Below are 16,838 nucleotides of genomic sequence, written 5' to 3' on the forward strand. Positions count from 1 at the left end.
TGCACCAAGTCAAGGCTCCATCTGGACTGTCCAGGTGGACTTCAAAGATCCCACAGCAGTTTTGAAAAAATGAAATGAAAATCGCTTATTGTCACGAGTAGGCTTCAAATGAAGTTACTGTGAAAAGCCCCTAGTCGTCACATTCCGGCGCCTGTTCGGGGAGGCTGGTACGGGAATCGAACCGTGCTGCTGGCCTGCTTGGTCTGCTTTCAAAGCCCAGTGTGCTAAACAGCCCCTGGTGTCATGGTCAAGATTCCATTATCCTACATCTCCATGTTTGATGGCTTTATTTGTATTTCATTAAAACTAGGCCCAATGAAGGAACCATCTTCCCTTTTAAGCGTTTTCATTCAGGAGTCAGAGGATGAAGGGTATCAGGGAGCTCCTTGCTTTTCAGATAATAAAGTAATCTACCTCATCCCCACAGAGCTGGTGGGCTGAGTATTCTCTGTTCTATTAATTGGACGATCTTCATTGTGCATAACCTCCGAGACTCTCGATATGTATTACACATTGATTTGATGAAGTCAGTAATCTCTTGTCATCATGTATCAACAGTAAGGAGCAAATCTGCCAATAGAGTTAGCACTCGTTTCCATTGTTCTGTATGTGAACCGTCTGAACCCCTTGATTAGATTCCAGCTGTAACTCACTCCTGGGTATCTACTGTTCCACTTATACACTCTTGTTCCCTCAATGATGTTCCAACCTATCGCCCACTGCTAGGTATCCGTTATTCGCCATATAAACCATCTGAATGTCTTGATTAGATTTGAATCCGTAACACATTCCCGAGTACGTATTATTCTATATATAACCTATCTGAGCCCCTGAATAGATTCCAGTTTGTAACTCACTCCTAGATATTTGTTACCTGAGTTCCCTTGTGCAATATGCTGCTGTGTCTGTCATTTCATACATATTGAAGTAACAATTAGTTGCATAACATGAAAATGAAATGAAATGAGATTGGAATCCAGTTACACTGATTTATTGTTGGCTCCATTAGTTTTATATGGGTGAATGGTCATTTGTGTGTGGGGTGGGTTGGGGGGGGGGGGGAGAGATATTAATCTTTGAGCAACTTCCATTGGAAAAGTCAGTGTTTCCTTTGGCTACATCATTTGGACTTCAGCGCTGCACACAAGCTCAGCTCTGTACGGGTCCCGGGACTGCCTCGAGGTCCAGCCGCCTGAGGAGGACAAGGGCCTTAGTTTCCCTCAAAGCCACAAAAAGACTTGGGAACAGACGAGGACCATCGCTTTGAAAAGCAACCCTTGCTTCCCGTCCAGCCGACCAGACGCCAGTTTGCGACTGAGATTGTGCCGAAAAGCTGGCGACACTGGTACATCTCAGCAGAGTTTTCCTGCCCGATGTCAGGCTGTGATCCCTAAGCTTTAGTGCGGTTTTCCCTTCGGCAATGGGAGCCGGGATCTGGAAACCCGCCGGCATTTTCTAACCACCGACAAAACCAGCCACCATTCCTCTTGGTGTCATGGATCACGTCCGACTCTCTCCGTGATAAAGCCTGAAATCATGCTAAACAAACGCGATCAAAATTACGTTTAAAGTCAGTGTTGTGGCGCTGATCCTTCATTTTCAATTTCTGGCAATTTGGGTTGAGGAACAATACAGACAGACTGAGGGAGGAGGAGTCGCTTCATTCTCTGTTCAACACATCTGTAATTATTTTAACCCCAAGTTAAATTAGGAGGAGAGTAAAAGAATGTTGGCTCTGTGTAACTTTTTGGAGTAACTCTTGATGGATTGCTCCAGAATCGAGGCACTTTACTTTGGAATTTCCATTTTTATTCTGTTGTTTTATGTAAGTTGCGTCCCACTATCCTCAAGAGGATTGGTCGTGAAAAGAATGCTGCAGTTGGTTTTTATGATTAAATGATTCTTGTGCGTAACGTAAGGACTTAATAGCTTATTGTAATTGTGAGTTTCTTGTACAGTATTTATTGTCTGCGTTTAATGCTTAAAAAAGTGAGACTTAAATATTTTACACCATCGAAGGTGGACTACTGTGAAACCACTTGTTTCTAAGAGACTTCTTGAAAGGAAAGTGTCATTTATCACCCATTTTGTCTTTCAATAAAAACATCAAATATAAAATAGGGTTGGCTCTTCTTTTGAACATTTAGAGTTGGATTCTCCGCTTCGCGAGGGCAGAATGGGAAATCACGAGCCGGGCGCAGAGGGTTGGGTGTCAGACGGAAATCGAGGTTGGCGCCGGGCGGTGAACTGACTGCCACGCTCTGGTGCCTCGCCGGCGACATCCATGCGACCCAAGCCCCGCGCCAGGTGGAAGTGATTCGAGTGCGGTTCACTTGTGGTATTAAAAAACGGGGACCTAGCGCCGTGGCTGCTGAGGGAGAGAGGAGGTAAGAAAAGTTTGCAAACTCACAGCAGTGGTCTGGCGCTGGTTGGGGGCGGGGGGGGGGGGGGAGCTGTCTGCCGGGGGTGGGGGGTAGTGTATCGGGGACTGAACTGGAGACAGGCCATGGTTTGGGGTGTGTGTGTGTGTGTGTGTGTTCCCACCCCCAGGCCACCCTCTGTGCTGCCCCACTGCAGGGAACCAGCAGAGTACACCCCGGACAGAGGACACATGCACCGTGGCCTCTGGCACCCTCCCTGCCACACCGCCCCTCTCCGGGCTGAGGACCCACCGGTGACACTATCAAGTAGCCCATTCCGCAGGACCACCAGCTGTCTCCCACCCCATCTACTGCGCCCCCCACTCCCATCCATCCTGCACACCGACCAGTTATCACAATCTGTGTGTCACACCCAGGACCAGAATCACACTGCGCCTTAGCTCCCACCCCCCCCCCCCCCCTCGCCCAGCCCCATCCGTGGGCCCTACCCGCACGAATGCCACCAAACATGGGGTCAGTCGGTGGCACACGGTGACTCCCCTCCCACATTCTGACTTGGTGCCACCCTGCTGGCGGGGTACCACACAGTCCACCCAAGGGGAATACCCTCAGGTTAGCGCAGGAACAGGGGCCGCAGTGTGTATCGCTGACATGGGTAGCACCAGCTCCGGTAACCCTGCCAGCAGAGACGGGTGGTGGGGGTCAGAGGCTCCCCAGTGCCAGGCACCAATGGGGCAAGGGTGGCGGTGTTGGAGGCAAAGTATCAGGGAAATGGCTGGGGGTGGATTTCGGAGGGGGGGGTGACATGCAGAGGCTGGAGCTGCAGCCGATCCCAGGGCCACCGTGTAGCCTGTTGGACCTGGATGGGCACAGGGGTACACACCAGGCTAACAGGTCTGCCCTTTCCCCCCAGCAGAGAATGGACTTTGGTATTCAGCCAGGAATGGTTGCCTTCTGCCTGGCTGCAGCAACCCTTGTGGACGCACTGGGGCTGCAGACACAGACGCTGCTCGGGGAGGGGCCTGCACAACTGGAGGCTGCCCAGAGGAGCAGGGGCCAACTGGTAAGGCTTTTGAGCCGGCCATCCAACAGGCCGAGGAGGCGGTGCCGCGTCAGGCCACACGTGTACAGTTGGCGCCTGTCCTTTGACGTCCTGCCAGACCGAGTGCCGCCGAAGACTTCAGCTGACCACAGAGACCATGCAACACCTCTGCCAGATGGTGGTGCACCAGGAACCATGGGGTATGGGGGAGGACACTGGAACAATATGGGTATTGTAAGGATAAAAGGGTTAACAATAACGTAATAATACTTCTCACCACCAGATGGAGATAAGGAACAGTGATAGAAATATCATGTGACTTCTGGGAGAAGGGTGTAAGGCATCAGAGAGATTAGGTGCATAGCATAGAGTTCTGTTGTAAGAGATATTGTATTGTTTTATTTAATAACTTATTCCTTGTTGACTGGTTAGAATCTTTAATTTAGTAGTATAAATAAATCAGCTTTGATCAATAATACAGCTTGATGTTCTTTGTTAACATTATGTTCTCAAAGCATCCTGATAGACGCAACAGAGAACATTACAGACACCCGCTCCCAGTGACCGTCAAGATGACAGTCGCCCTGAACTACATCAGCATGGGATCATTCTAGGCACCAAGCGGGGACTTGTCTGCGATATCACAGACACCTGTTCATAGGTGCATCGGCACCATCATGGATGCCCTATTTGCCCGGGCAGCAGACTATAAAAACTCCAATGTGGACCGAGCCCACCAGGTTGCCCGGGCAGCGGGATTGACCGCCATCGCTGTCATGCCCCGGGTCCAGGGGGTGACCAATGGGACACATATCCCCCTACGGGTACCGGCTCATGACCTTCTTCAATTGGAAGGGCTTTTACTCCATGAATGTGCAGCTGGTGTGTGACCGCCCCCCCCTCCAGGTCACCTGGCACCATGACTTGAAAATACATCGCCATTCCTACACTGTCGCTGGGGCAACATCCTGGAACTCCCTCCCTAACAGCACAGTGGGTGTACCTACAGCTCAGGGTCTGCAGCGATTCAAGAAGGCAGCTCACCACCCCCTTCAGAAGGGCAATAAAATGCTGTCCTAACCAGCGACGTCCACATTGCGTAAATTATTTTTTAAAATTGTGCACTAGCCCCTAACGGTATCCTCTGTGCTGCACCCGTGCCAACTTAACTGTGTCTACCTTTTGAATCTGTAGTTCCCAGGCACTACATCAGATGTGGAGTCGGCTTGCTGTGATTCCCGCACTGTGACCTGGGTCCCCTTTGGCAGCCGTCCTCTGAAACTATCGGGTGTTGCAGATGATGAAGTGCCACCCTGTTCTACCCGCTGTCCATTGGATGGGCCAGTGCCAGGTTGGGCGGGGGGGGGGGGGGGGGTTCACAGGTACTGCAGTGTTCCAGCATGTTACCTGCGGGAGTCACTGGAACGGCCCCATCACTTCCTCCTCCCTCGGGGTGCCCTTTGGCCCTGCCTTCTCCTTGGGACGGGAGCAAGGTCTGGGGGCTACGCCATCACCTGGCACTGCCAGTCCTGGAGGTCCGCTCCCGTCTCTACCAGGGTCTCGATGCTCATGGCCATGAGCACAGAGACTGGGCCACGTCCCTCTGACTGTACCAGGTCCCTCTGGGACTGGCTCAGGTCAGCCAGCACCTGGCCAATCCCCTTGACGCCGGCAGCCATGGCCCATTGTGACTGGGCCACACTCTGGAACACAACAGCAACAGTGTGGCCCTGGTACATGGCTGCCTGTGACATGGCTGCCCTGACCTGGGCCTCAGCCACCACCCGCACAGAGTGCCCTAGGCATTGGGCATCCTGACCCATGGCTATGATCCTTGCATCCAACGGTTCCACCACAGATGACACCCGTGCGGTGTTGGCCTGGGTGGCACGCATTGTCGGCAGTGCCTCCTGCTCCTGCAAGCGAATGAACGGCTCCAACTGCACCTGCGGGCAGTGGTTGGTTGCTGACACCCCCTCCTGTAGTCCCCTTCTCTGTGCCTGCGCCTCCAGCATTGATGGGACCGCCCTTTCCAGAAGCCTGCGATCCGCCTGGCCAGCATTTATTCCCTGGGATCGGGCCGCTCTCCAACTATCCGGTCCTCGGGAGTTCCTACCTCCACCAGAGGTACTTCAGCATGTGTGATGTGCGCACGCGATAGTGTCCCAGGAGCCTCTTCCCTATAATGGCCCAATGAGGTGAGGGTCTCTGGTGTGGTGGAGGACGGCGGTGACAGCAGTGAAGAGAAGTAGGTGTTGTTCCCGGGACTGGTGCTCGGGGTGTTGAGGGATTGCGGCTGGCGGCGAGATGTGCCTACCCCATCGCAAGGTTATCCTGCAAGACAAAAGACAAGACGCATGGTGAGGCCGAAGGTAGGTGTAGTGTTGGGAGTTAGGTGTGACTCGCATGCCATAGGGAATTGCAATTCATCAGGGACTCAATTGGTTAAACCCATGCCAACCCCCGGCCTGGGCTCTCCCACCTCACAACTGGGTCCATTGTCCTCTGCTCTGCGACAGTGAGGGCCCATAGGTCCAGTCGGCAATGACTGCTCCTCTCCCGCTCCTGGCAGTCCTGACTCCTGCGGGTCTCCCAATCCCACAGCCCGGACTCCGTTCGATTCTGGAAAATCAACTTCCTGTGGAAGGTGAGCGTCACAGATCAATGTGACCTCCCTCATCTCCAATTCTCTTCATGAGTATTGATAAGCTTTCCGTTTCTAACCCGGCTTCAGTCACCCTACTCATCAGAGATATCCACAGATACCTCTGCAGCTCCCATTGCTGGGCCACGGTGGTTCATCAATCATTTCCTGGAGTGGGTACAGGCCCAGCTCAGTCAGAACATTTGATTTGATTTGATTTGATTTATTGTCACATGTACTAAAGTACAGTGAAAAGTATTTTTCATTGGCCGAGGGAACGTACACAAACAAAGAGAATAATCAACAGAGAACATTGATAAATGGTACATCGACAAACAGCGATTGGTTACAGTGCAGAACAAGGAGCCAAACAAAGCAAATACATGAGCAAGAGCAGCATAGGGTGTCGTGAATAGTGTTCTTACAGGGAACAGATCAGTCCAAGGGGGAGTCGTTGAGGAGTCCAGTAGCTGTGGGGAAGAAGCTGTTCCTGCGTCTGGATGCGCGAGTATTCAGACTTCTGTACCTTCTGCCTGATGGAAGGGTCTGGAAGAAGGCAAAGCCTGGGTGGGAGAGGTCTCTGATAATGCTGTCTGTCTTCCTGAGGCAGCGGGAGGTGTAACCAGAATCCAGCCCCCCCCCCCCCCCCCCCTCCCCCCCAACCCCACCCCCTCCACCCCACCCCTGGGAGAGCAATTCGTCAAATATTTTAAACTGAACCCCCCTCTTGGGAGATCATAAATAAACACGGCAGGCTTCAGAGCAGGAGCAAGATCAAAACTGTACTCAGTGTTCTGTACAAACAGAGGTGCATTGTCACGGCTTGATTGGATGTGAAGGAGGGTTGGAGTGAGAGGAGGCAGGATCGCAGCCCCTGCTGCTCGGGGCAGCCACCACCTGGACAATTAGCAAAACCGGAACTAATTCTTTCAATCTGTTCCAGGCAGCCAGACTGGCCTTAACTCTTTGAGGACGGTGCAACTGAATCAAGAAAGCATAAACTAACTCAGGAATATAATTCAACAGCCTTCATTTGAAAGGTGTTAAGATACAATGACTCCGTCAACAGCATCTGAAGGCAGGAGCTAGAAACGCCTTCACAGGATCAACCTTGGTCCTTTTTCAGACCACCTGCAATTAATCCCCAAACATCTGACTGCCCGGCTCATCTCCATATCCTCATTGTCCAATTCATTATCCAGTCCGCCCTTTCCCATTGTTCAATCCTGATTGATTAGTTGGCCTGCAGATCCCAATTACCCAATCCCACTCAGTTATCCCATCTTGTGCCTGATCCTCCAACCCTGACCTCATGGCACCCCCCCCCCCCCCCCCCCCCCCCCCCCCCACCCATTCCCACCATTGGCAGTACACCTACTGGTCACCACTCCTGGGTGGCACCGTTCCCATTGCTGCCTCGTAGCGCCAGGGAGCCGGGTTCAATTCCGACCCCGGGTGACTGTCTGTGCGGAGTCTGCACGCTCTCCCCGTGTCTGCGTGGGTTTCCTCCGGGTGCTCTGGTTTCCTCCCACAAGTCCAAAGGTGTGCAGGTTAGGTGGATTGGCCGTGATAAATTGCCCCTTAGTGTCTAATGGTTAGGTGGGGTTACGGGGATGGAGCAGAGGAGAGGGCCTAGGTAGGATGCTCTTTCATAGGGTTGGTGCAGACTCGATGGGCCAAATGGCCTCCTTCTGCACTGTAGGGATTCTATGATTCATCATCCGTCTCTGAACCCCTCTGCATCCTCATGGCATTGTCCTCCTTTAACAATCTTTTCAAAACAATCTCTTTCGTTAAGAACTACGCTGCTATTAAATATGAAGGCATCCCAATACCCAGAATGGTAACTTGGAACAGAGGTTCTTCGTTGTGGATATTTTCTATTTGGCATACTGTGAGAAAAATATGTGAACCATGGAGGAATAGTCCAGTCATTGTGTGAATAATTAAAATAGAATATTTATTAACTTAGAAAAAACCCACACAAGAATGACTATAATACAGTACAATACTTAATTATACACCCGATGGCTATACACACCGTATTACATTAAGTTACCCCTTGGTTCCCAACTACCTATGTTCCCTGAACACAGACTCCACTTTGTTCCCAAACAACATATATCATATAACTTCATGAGAAAAATCCAGCAAATAGTTACCACGCACAGGTTATTTGTCCACGTTTGGGAAAACCGTTTTCAGTTTCAGCGAAGGCAAAATCTGCTACTTTTTTCCAGGAGACTCTTTCTGCAGCCGGGTATGGCTGTGATGGGAGCTATGTCCGAGTTTCTTTCCCCAGTCATTGTGCAAGGATTATATCATTCTTTCATTTAATATTATCCACTCTGTGGACTCGTGATTTAGCATATAAGTGTCAATTTCCCTATCTCCCCACTTTGAAGTTACCCCATTGTTTCCCTCTGGTCACATATGTAAACACCTGTTTTCTCACTGATGTGCTAATTCGCATCTCAAAATCTCTTCAGACAGTCGCCCTCATCAACTGCCTCTTTTATTTTATTCATGATGTGGAGATGCCAGCGTTGGACTGGGGTGAGCACAGTAAGAAGTCTTACAACACCAGGTTAAAGTCCAACAGGTTTGTTTCAAACACTAGCTTTCGGAGCACTGCTCCTTCCTCAGGTGAATGAAGAGATATGTTCCAGAAGCATATATATAGACAAAGTCAAAGTTGCCAGACAATGCTTAGAATGCGAGCATTTGCAGGTAATTAAATCTTTACAGATGCAGAGATAGGGGTAACCCCAGGTTAAAGAGGTGTGAATTGTCTCAAGCCAGGACAGTTGGTAGGATTTCACAAGCCCAGGGCAGATGGTGGGGGATGAATGTAATGCGACATGAATCCCAGGTCCCGGTTGAGGCCGCACTCATGTGTGCGGAACTTGGCTATAAGTTTCTGCTCGGCGATTCTGCGTTATCACGCATCATGAAGGCCGGCTTGGAGAATGCTTACCCGGAGATCAGAGGCTGAATGCCCTTGACTGCTGAAGTGTTCCCCGACTGGAAGGGAACATTCCTGCCTGGTGATTGTCGCGCGATGTCCATTCATTCGTTGTCGCAGCTGTCTGCATGCCTTCAGAACAGAGACCACGACACCACACAACCCTGCCATGGCAATCTCTGCAAGATGTGCCAGATCATCGACATGGATACCACCATTACACATGAGAACACCATCCACCAGGTACGCGGTACATACTCGTGCAACTCGGCCAACGTTGACTACCTCATACGCTGCAGGAAGGGATGTCCCGAAGCGTGGTACATTGGCGAGACCATGCAGACGCTGCAACAATGAATGAATGGACTTTGCGCGACAATCACCAGGCAGGAATGTTCCCTTCCAGTCGGGGAACACGTCAGCAGTCAAGGGCATTCAGCCTCTGATCTCCGGGTAAGCGTTCTCCAAGCCGGCCTTCATGATACGCGACAACGCAGAATCGCCGAGCAGAAACTTATAGCCAAGTTCCGCATACATGAGTGCGGCCTCAACTGGGACCTGGGATTCATGTCGCATTAGATTGATCCCCCACCATCTGGCCTGGGCTTGCGAAATCCTACCAACTGTCCTGGCTTGAGACAATTCACACCTCTTTAATCTGGGGTTACCCCTATCTCTGCATCTGTAAAGACTTAATTACCTGCAAATGCTCGCATTCTAAGTATTGTCTGGCATCTTTGAATTTATTTTATTGCATTTGTTTACTCTTAATTTCCCTCAACTCTGAACGCTTTGAGCAAGCACTTTGTCAACCTCAGCATCAGTGTTTGTCTGATATTTACACATGTGTGAAGCACTTTGGACTGTCGTCTACGTTTTTTTTAATAAATTTAGATTACCCAATTATTTTTTCCAATTAAGGGGCAATTTAGCGTGGCCAATCCACCTACTCTGCACATTTTTTGGGTTGTGGGGGCGAAACCCACGCAGACACGGGGAGAATGTGCAAACTCCACACAGACAGTGACCCAGAGCCGGAATCGAACCTGGGACCTCAGCGTCGTGAGGCGGTTGTGCTAACCACTAGGCCACCGTGCTGCCCTGTCGTCTACGTTAAACATGCTATTTAAACACTCAGTAATGAATTTCCTTGTTTTAGCAACACAGGAAATCATTCTGTTCTCTGGAGTATTTTGGTATCGATGACGTCCACCTCCCAACACCTTTCATTTCACCAGTTAAAAATTTGGTTCCTGCATTTCAAGACGTTCCGTGATAAATTATTGGCTGATTTTATTCGGTCTTCTCTCTAACCTTCCTTCAGTGGTTAAGAAGTCCTTTGTCCTCTAGTTTGATGTTGCTCAGACATTATTTCCTCCTAGTTTATTGGTAATTCCACAAGATCCACCCAAATCCTACTCACTTCCATTCCTATTTAATGATTTGTTACATCCTTGGGATTGTTTAGAGGGTCGATTCCTCAGGAATGCCAGCCTTTCTTTCCCAGACTTCAGGACATCCCCACCCCCCATTTCTACCAGTTTATCTCCTCTTGTCAGGAGTGCTGTTGCCCAGGGCCTGCTGCCTTGGAAACCCCTGACCTGGAAGTTCACTCATCCCGACAATACCTCTGTCAAATAGGGTTCAGGGTGGATGGGCGTTCTTCTCCTCTATCAGGTCTTGCTAAAGGGAAGTGAGAGCCTGGTCGAACTGGGACCCGGCCTAATTCTCGGGTGATCTGCTAGACTCCTCTTACTTAAAGAGTTACAGGCTTTCAGGGGCAGTCGGTTCCTTGTTACAAATTCATCACACTGTGTATAACTTTACATAGAACATACAAGCACAGCAACTGGCCATTCACGCAACTGGTCTATACTCCACACAAGCTTCCTCTCATCTTGCTCCATATTACCCTATCATCAAACCCTTCTCTCCCTCACATAATGAGCCAGTTTCTGCTTCAATGTATCTCTGCTATTCACCTCGACAACTCTTTGTGACTGTGTGCTCTAAACTCTTTGGAAGTCCCTCCTAAACTCCTTATAGGATTTACGAGGGACTAACCTCCTTTGAGTGTTCAAGCACCAATTATCGGAGAGGAAGTATGTAGCTTCCCTCAGTGCTGTGCAGGTAGACCCCAGCTCCAATCATCGGTCTCGCTGAATTAGCTGATCTGAACCAAGAGGCTCAAACTGCGGATGCGGGAATCCGAAACAATAACAGAAAATTATTGACAAAGTAGACGTGGAGCCGACGTTTCCTCTTGCTGGACATTCTAGAAAGAGAGGTCAGAGTTTTAGGATAAGGGGTAGCAGATTTAAAATAGAGATGAGGAGAAATTACTTCTCCCAAAGGGTCGTGAATCTGTGGTATTCGCTACCCCAGCGTACGGTGTCTACTGGGACAGTGAGTGCCTTTAAGGAGATAGACAGATTTTAAATTAGTAATGGTCTGAAGGGTTATGGAGAACGGGCAGGAAAGTGGAGTTGAGGCCGTGAGGAGATCAGCCATGATTGCATTGAATGGCGGAGCGGGTTCGAGGGCTCAATTACCCACTCCTGCTCAGAGTTCTTATGGAAAGGGTGGACAATCTCAGCAGGTCTGACAGTATCTGTGGAGAGAGAAGGGAGCTGACGTTTCGGGTCTGGGTGACTCTTTGTCAGAGTTGCAGAGAGCTGGAAGTCGGGTGAAATTTGTTGTGGTGCGGGGGGGATGGGGAACTGTGGGGCTGGATAGAGGGCCAGCAATAGGTGGAGATTGACAAAGATGTCATGGACAGAAAGACAAAGGGAATTAAATAGGGGTGATCAAGGCTAAGAAGGATGCTGATTAAGAGATCAGACTGTATTAATGGCAGAACAAAGGTTCGCAGTGTGCCTGAGGAACAGCACCTCATCTTCCGATTAAGCACGTTACAGCCTTCAGGATTTAACATTGAGTTCAACGACTTTGGCCTTTCAGAAGGGCAGTGCCATGGCCTCCGTTGCCCTCAGATTAGGGGGACAACATCTCAAAAGTATCCGTCTTTATTTACAGATTGTTGCCACCATCAATCAAATTGTTGATGGGTTTAAAAAAAAAGTGGGCAGCACGGTGGCACAGTGGTTAGCACTGCTGCCTCACAGCACCACGGACCCGGGTTCAATTCCAGCCTGGGGATGACTGTGCGGAGTTTGCACTTTCTCCTCGTGATCTGCGTGGGTTTCCTCCGGGTGCTCCGGTTTCCTCCCACAGTCCAAAAGACGTGCAGGTTAGGTAGATTGGCCGTGATAAATTACCCCTTAGTGCACCCAAAGGTGAGGTGGAGTTATGGGGATAGGGCAGGTGAGTGGGCTCAGAGTATCGTTTCAGAGGTTGGTGCAGACTCGATGGGCTGAATGGCCTCCTTCTGCACTGTAGGGATTCGGTGAACTCTCTCCTCCACCTTCAGCCATTTTTGTTTCTATTAATGTATTTTCATTGCTTCCCTCGAGTTGTTTCCTCCTCACCATTGTCCACCCCCCCCCCCCCCCCCCCCCCCCCCCACCCCACTCAGGTCAAACTGAACCACTGGCTTCAACTCATTGTTTTCTTTGGCCATTGAGAACAAAAAAAAATGAACTTTGATTCCAACGGCACCTGCTGGAAAATGTGCATCTACCTCAAGCGAGGACAGAATCTTGTTGGACTTGTGATCATTCAGATAGTGACCACTGATTTGTCACAATGCACACTTGGCCACTTGGAAGAGGGGAATCTCATGAAGTCCCGCCCCGCCTGCCCAGGAGACATTGTGAGTAAGGAGTGTTCCTCACAACCTCCCCATGATACTGAATGACAGGGAGTTCTGCCCACTGAACTCGAAGCACAAATTAACCTCAACACCAACTTCATCCGTACAACCTACAAAAGCAGCTCTGACTCTATTTTACTATTTAATATGGAACAAGGAGTTGTGGGGGTGGGGTGGGGGGGGGGGGGGGGGGGGGGGGGGAATTCCAAGTATGTAATTTAATCTAGCAGCTGCTCTGATAATAAAGCATCTGTTTCCAATCCAGAATGTAGAGGAGAGATAGAAGGCTGAAGTTAATTAATTCTAACATCTCAGAGCGCAAGATCGATGACACATGTTAGAAAGGAAGAAAGTCCTTTGAAGACTTTGGAGAACATTGCTCCGGTCACGTTGAATCCAGTTAGACACGCACACAAACAGTGATTGACATTTTACCCAGGAGCCTGGGCTGTTAAGAGGTGGATAATTAAGAAGGCTCCGTTTTTAGTCGATTGTTAATTTATCTGCAGAACAAAATGGCAATGGATAGCGATAGAAACACCCATTTATTCCCTTTCACCCTTACTCGTCTTATCCGCTCTAGTCGCAATTTCCTCACCTTCCCTTTTTATCGTCTTCAAAAGGCTTATCTAATTCTTTCTTAAACATCGTTACAAAAATACATTTATAGGCAGAAAAAGATCAACTGGTCCATCAAAATTTCACTTACGATGGCCAGAGCATCTTGTAGGATCATAGAATAGAATCATAGAATCCCTACAGTGCAGAAGGAGGCCACTCGGTCCATCGAGTCTGCACTGACCCTCTAAAAGAGCACCCTACCTAGGCCCAATCCCCCAACCTATCCCTGTAACCACCCTACACCTAACCTTTGGACATTAAGGGGCAATTTCGTGTGGCCGTTCCATCTATCCTGCACATCTTTTGGACTGTGAGAGGAAACAGGAGCACCCGGAGGAAACCCACACAGACACGGGGAGGACGTGCAGACTCCACACAGACAGTGACCCAAGGCTGGAATCGAACCCAGCTCCCTGTAGCTGTGAGGCAGCAGTGCTAACCACTGTACCATCTTGCCGCCAAAAGGAATAAAGGAATTCCCAAAGGAATTTTGCATAGACACTTCACCTCTCTCTCCCTACTGTCCCAGCAGCCCAGTAACCTCCTGGGAGAGGCAAAAATAAATCCCAAAGGCAAATAAAGAGAACGGGTACTCTGGAAAATTCCTCTATGAGCCCCTCAGAAGGACAGATGATGCAATCGCTATTCATAAACACATTTTACGTTCAATGTAATGTCATCGTGATCAAGACTGTTTATTCTTCCTTCGCGGGTGTTGGGTCTGTGACCAGACCAGCATTTATTGCCCACACCTCGTTGCCCTTGAGAAGGTGGTGGTGAGCTGCCTTATTGAACCCCTGCAGTGCCTGAGGTGTAGGTACACCCACTGTGCTGGTAGGGAGGCTCCAGGATTTTAACCCAGCGACAGTGAAGGAACAGCGATATATTTCCAATTCGGGATGGTGAGTGACTTGGAGGAGATCTTCCAGGTAGTGGTGTTCCCAGGTACCTGCTGCCCTTATGCATTTAGATGATAGAGGTCCCGGGTTTGGAAATTGCTGCCTCAGGATCCTTGACGAGTTGCTGCATTGCATCTTGTAGATGGTACACACGGTGGCCACCGAGCGTTGGTGGTGGAGGGAGTAGATGTTTAAGGTGGTGGCTGACGTGCCAATCAAGCGGGCTGCTTTTTCTGGGATAGTATTGAGCATCTTCAGTGTTGTTGGAGCTGCTGGCAAGTGGAGAATATTCCAGCACACTCCTGATTTGTGGTGGTGGTGGACAGGACAGGATTTGGGGAGTCAGGAGGTGAGTTACTCACTGCAGAATTCACAGCCTCTGATCTGTACCTGTAACCACAATATTTATATGGCTGGGTCCAGTTCAGTTTCTGGTCACTGGTAACACCCATTATGTTGATAGTGAGGGATTCAGCGATGGGAATGCCATTGAATGTCAAAGGGAGATGGTTAGAATCACCCTTTAGGTGATGGTCATTGCCTGGCACTGGTGTGCCACAGATTAAAAAAAAATAAATTTAGAGTAGCCAATTCATTTTTTCCAATTCAGGGGTATTTTAGCGTGGCCAATCCACCTATCCTGCACATCTTTGGGTTGTGGGGGTGAAACCCATGCAGACATGGGTAGAATGTGCAAACTCCACACAGACAGTGATCCAGAGCTAGGATCGAACCTGGGACCTCGGCGCCGTGAGGCATCAGGTCTAACTCACTGCGGTGTGGCACAGATGTTGCTTGCCACTTGACAATCCAAGCCTGAATATTGTCCAGGTCTTGCTGCATTTGGACAAGGACTGCTTCGTTATCTCAGGTGTCCCAACTGGTGTTGAACATTGTGCAGTCATCCGCAACATCCCCACTTCTGACCTTATGGAAGCAGCCATCATCAGCTGTTGGAGCCAGCTCCCTCACATTTGTCTCAATTGCAATATCTTTCATCAAAAGTTTGCAGTATCCAATTCTTTTTTCTCCAATTAAGGGCAATTGAGCACGGCCAATCCACCAAACCTACACATCTTTGGGTTGTGGGGGTGAAACCCACGCAGACACGGGGAGAATGTGCAAACTCCACACAGACAGTGACCCAGAGCTGGGATCAAACCCTGATCCTCAGTGGCATAGGCGGCAGTGCTAACCACTGCGCCACCATGCCACCCGTGTCAACTTCAATATCTCCTTGTGGTGATCCACGCCACTTCCTAATAAACGTCTCGCTGAAAATGTTACTTTATTTCCAGCTTGGAATATTAATCCCGGCGTTCTGACTTTCTCCTCTGATGGAACAGGACCAGAATTTTAAATCACTCGCCACATTAATCTGCTACTTGCTCCATAAGATGTATTTAAAAATGTATCTTTTGAGTAATGCCCAAAACTTAACCCCATGGAAAACATCAGAATTTGATTGACTCGTACGTTTTGCTGGTCACACCAACCTGTACTCAAGGGACAGTAGAGTCGCATCTGATGTAATTTGTCTTTAAGAGGTGTCAGCATGACATTACCATAAGGCAAATGGCCCAGTCTCAATTTCACTTTTGCTTTGAGCAGAGCGCACGCACACACAGCTCTGATGGCACCCAGTGCGGTGGGGGGTGGAGAGAAAGGGGGAACCTCCTCATGGGCCTAGCCAAGCTGGCTTTTAATAGGTCCAGGCAGTGGGTGGCCAAGGGGGTTGTCTGTCCCAACTGCCCCTCTTCCGGGGCCAAGTTCGCCGCCAGATGCCCCTGGAAATAGAGCACCCACTGTCTGCCGGCACTTTCGAGGCCTTCCCTGTCTGCTGGGCCCTGTAGGGTCAGGGCTGTTTATCAACTCCTCCACACACATTTATTTTTGGTGTTTTTAAGTTTCCTTTGAGATTCGGCTTACGTTGATGCCGTATTCCTTTAAGGAGCGTATTTTAATTTATCCCTCAATTTGTTGATAGTTTATTTAATTAAACAAAAGTACACCGCTGTGATCTCTTCGAGCTTTATACGTATGTATAACTGTTCTCATGAGCCCACAGCATGTTTACCCAATCCCTTATGAGTGATTGGTGCCTTGTCTCTTGTCCAGTAAATTATACCAAATTAATAACACAACATCCAGCCACTTCTTAGCCTACAAGATCAGATACTCTCCCAGCAGAAAACTAACATATTGGATGATCCCTTGTGATGTACCATCAATTGGACTCGAGACACGATGAAGATCCAAACTGTGGCTTTAATCAGCTAGTTGTTAGCCCGGTGGTTGACTACAGAGAAAGGCCGACTGCCGGGAACTCTGGGTACTTATACCCCGCCTCGGAGGTGGGGTCTACTTACCTCTCGACCAATTGGTGAGCAGTCACATGACTAGTCCCAGCCAATCGGACGAGAGGCACATGACCAGCCAGAGCTAATGGGAAACCAATGCTCTGCACCAATGGCAGTGCTCACATTCATACCACCACACCTTGTAACAGTATTT

Source organism: Scyliorhinus canicula, chromosome 2 (assembly GCF_902713615.1).
Source record: "Scyliorhinus canicula chromosome 2, sScyCan1.1, whole genome shotgun sequence".
NCBI lineage: Eukaryota > Metazoa > Chordata > Chondrichthyes > Carcharhiniformes > Scyliorhinidae > Scyliorhinus > Scyliorhinus canicula.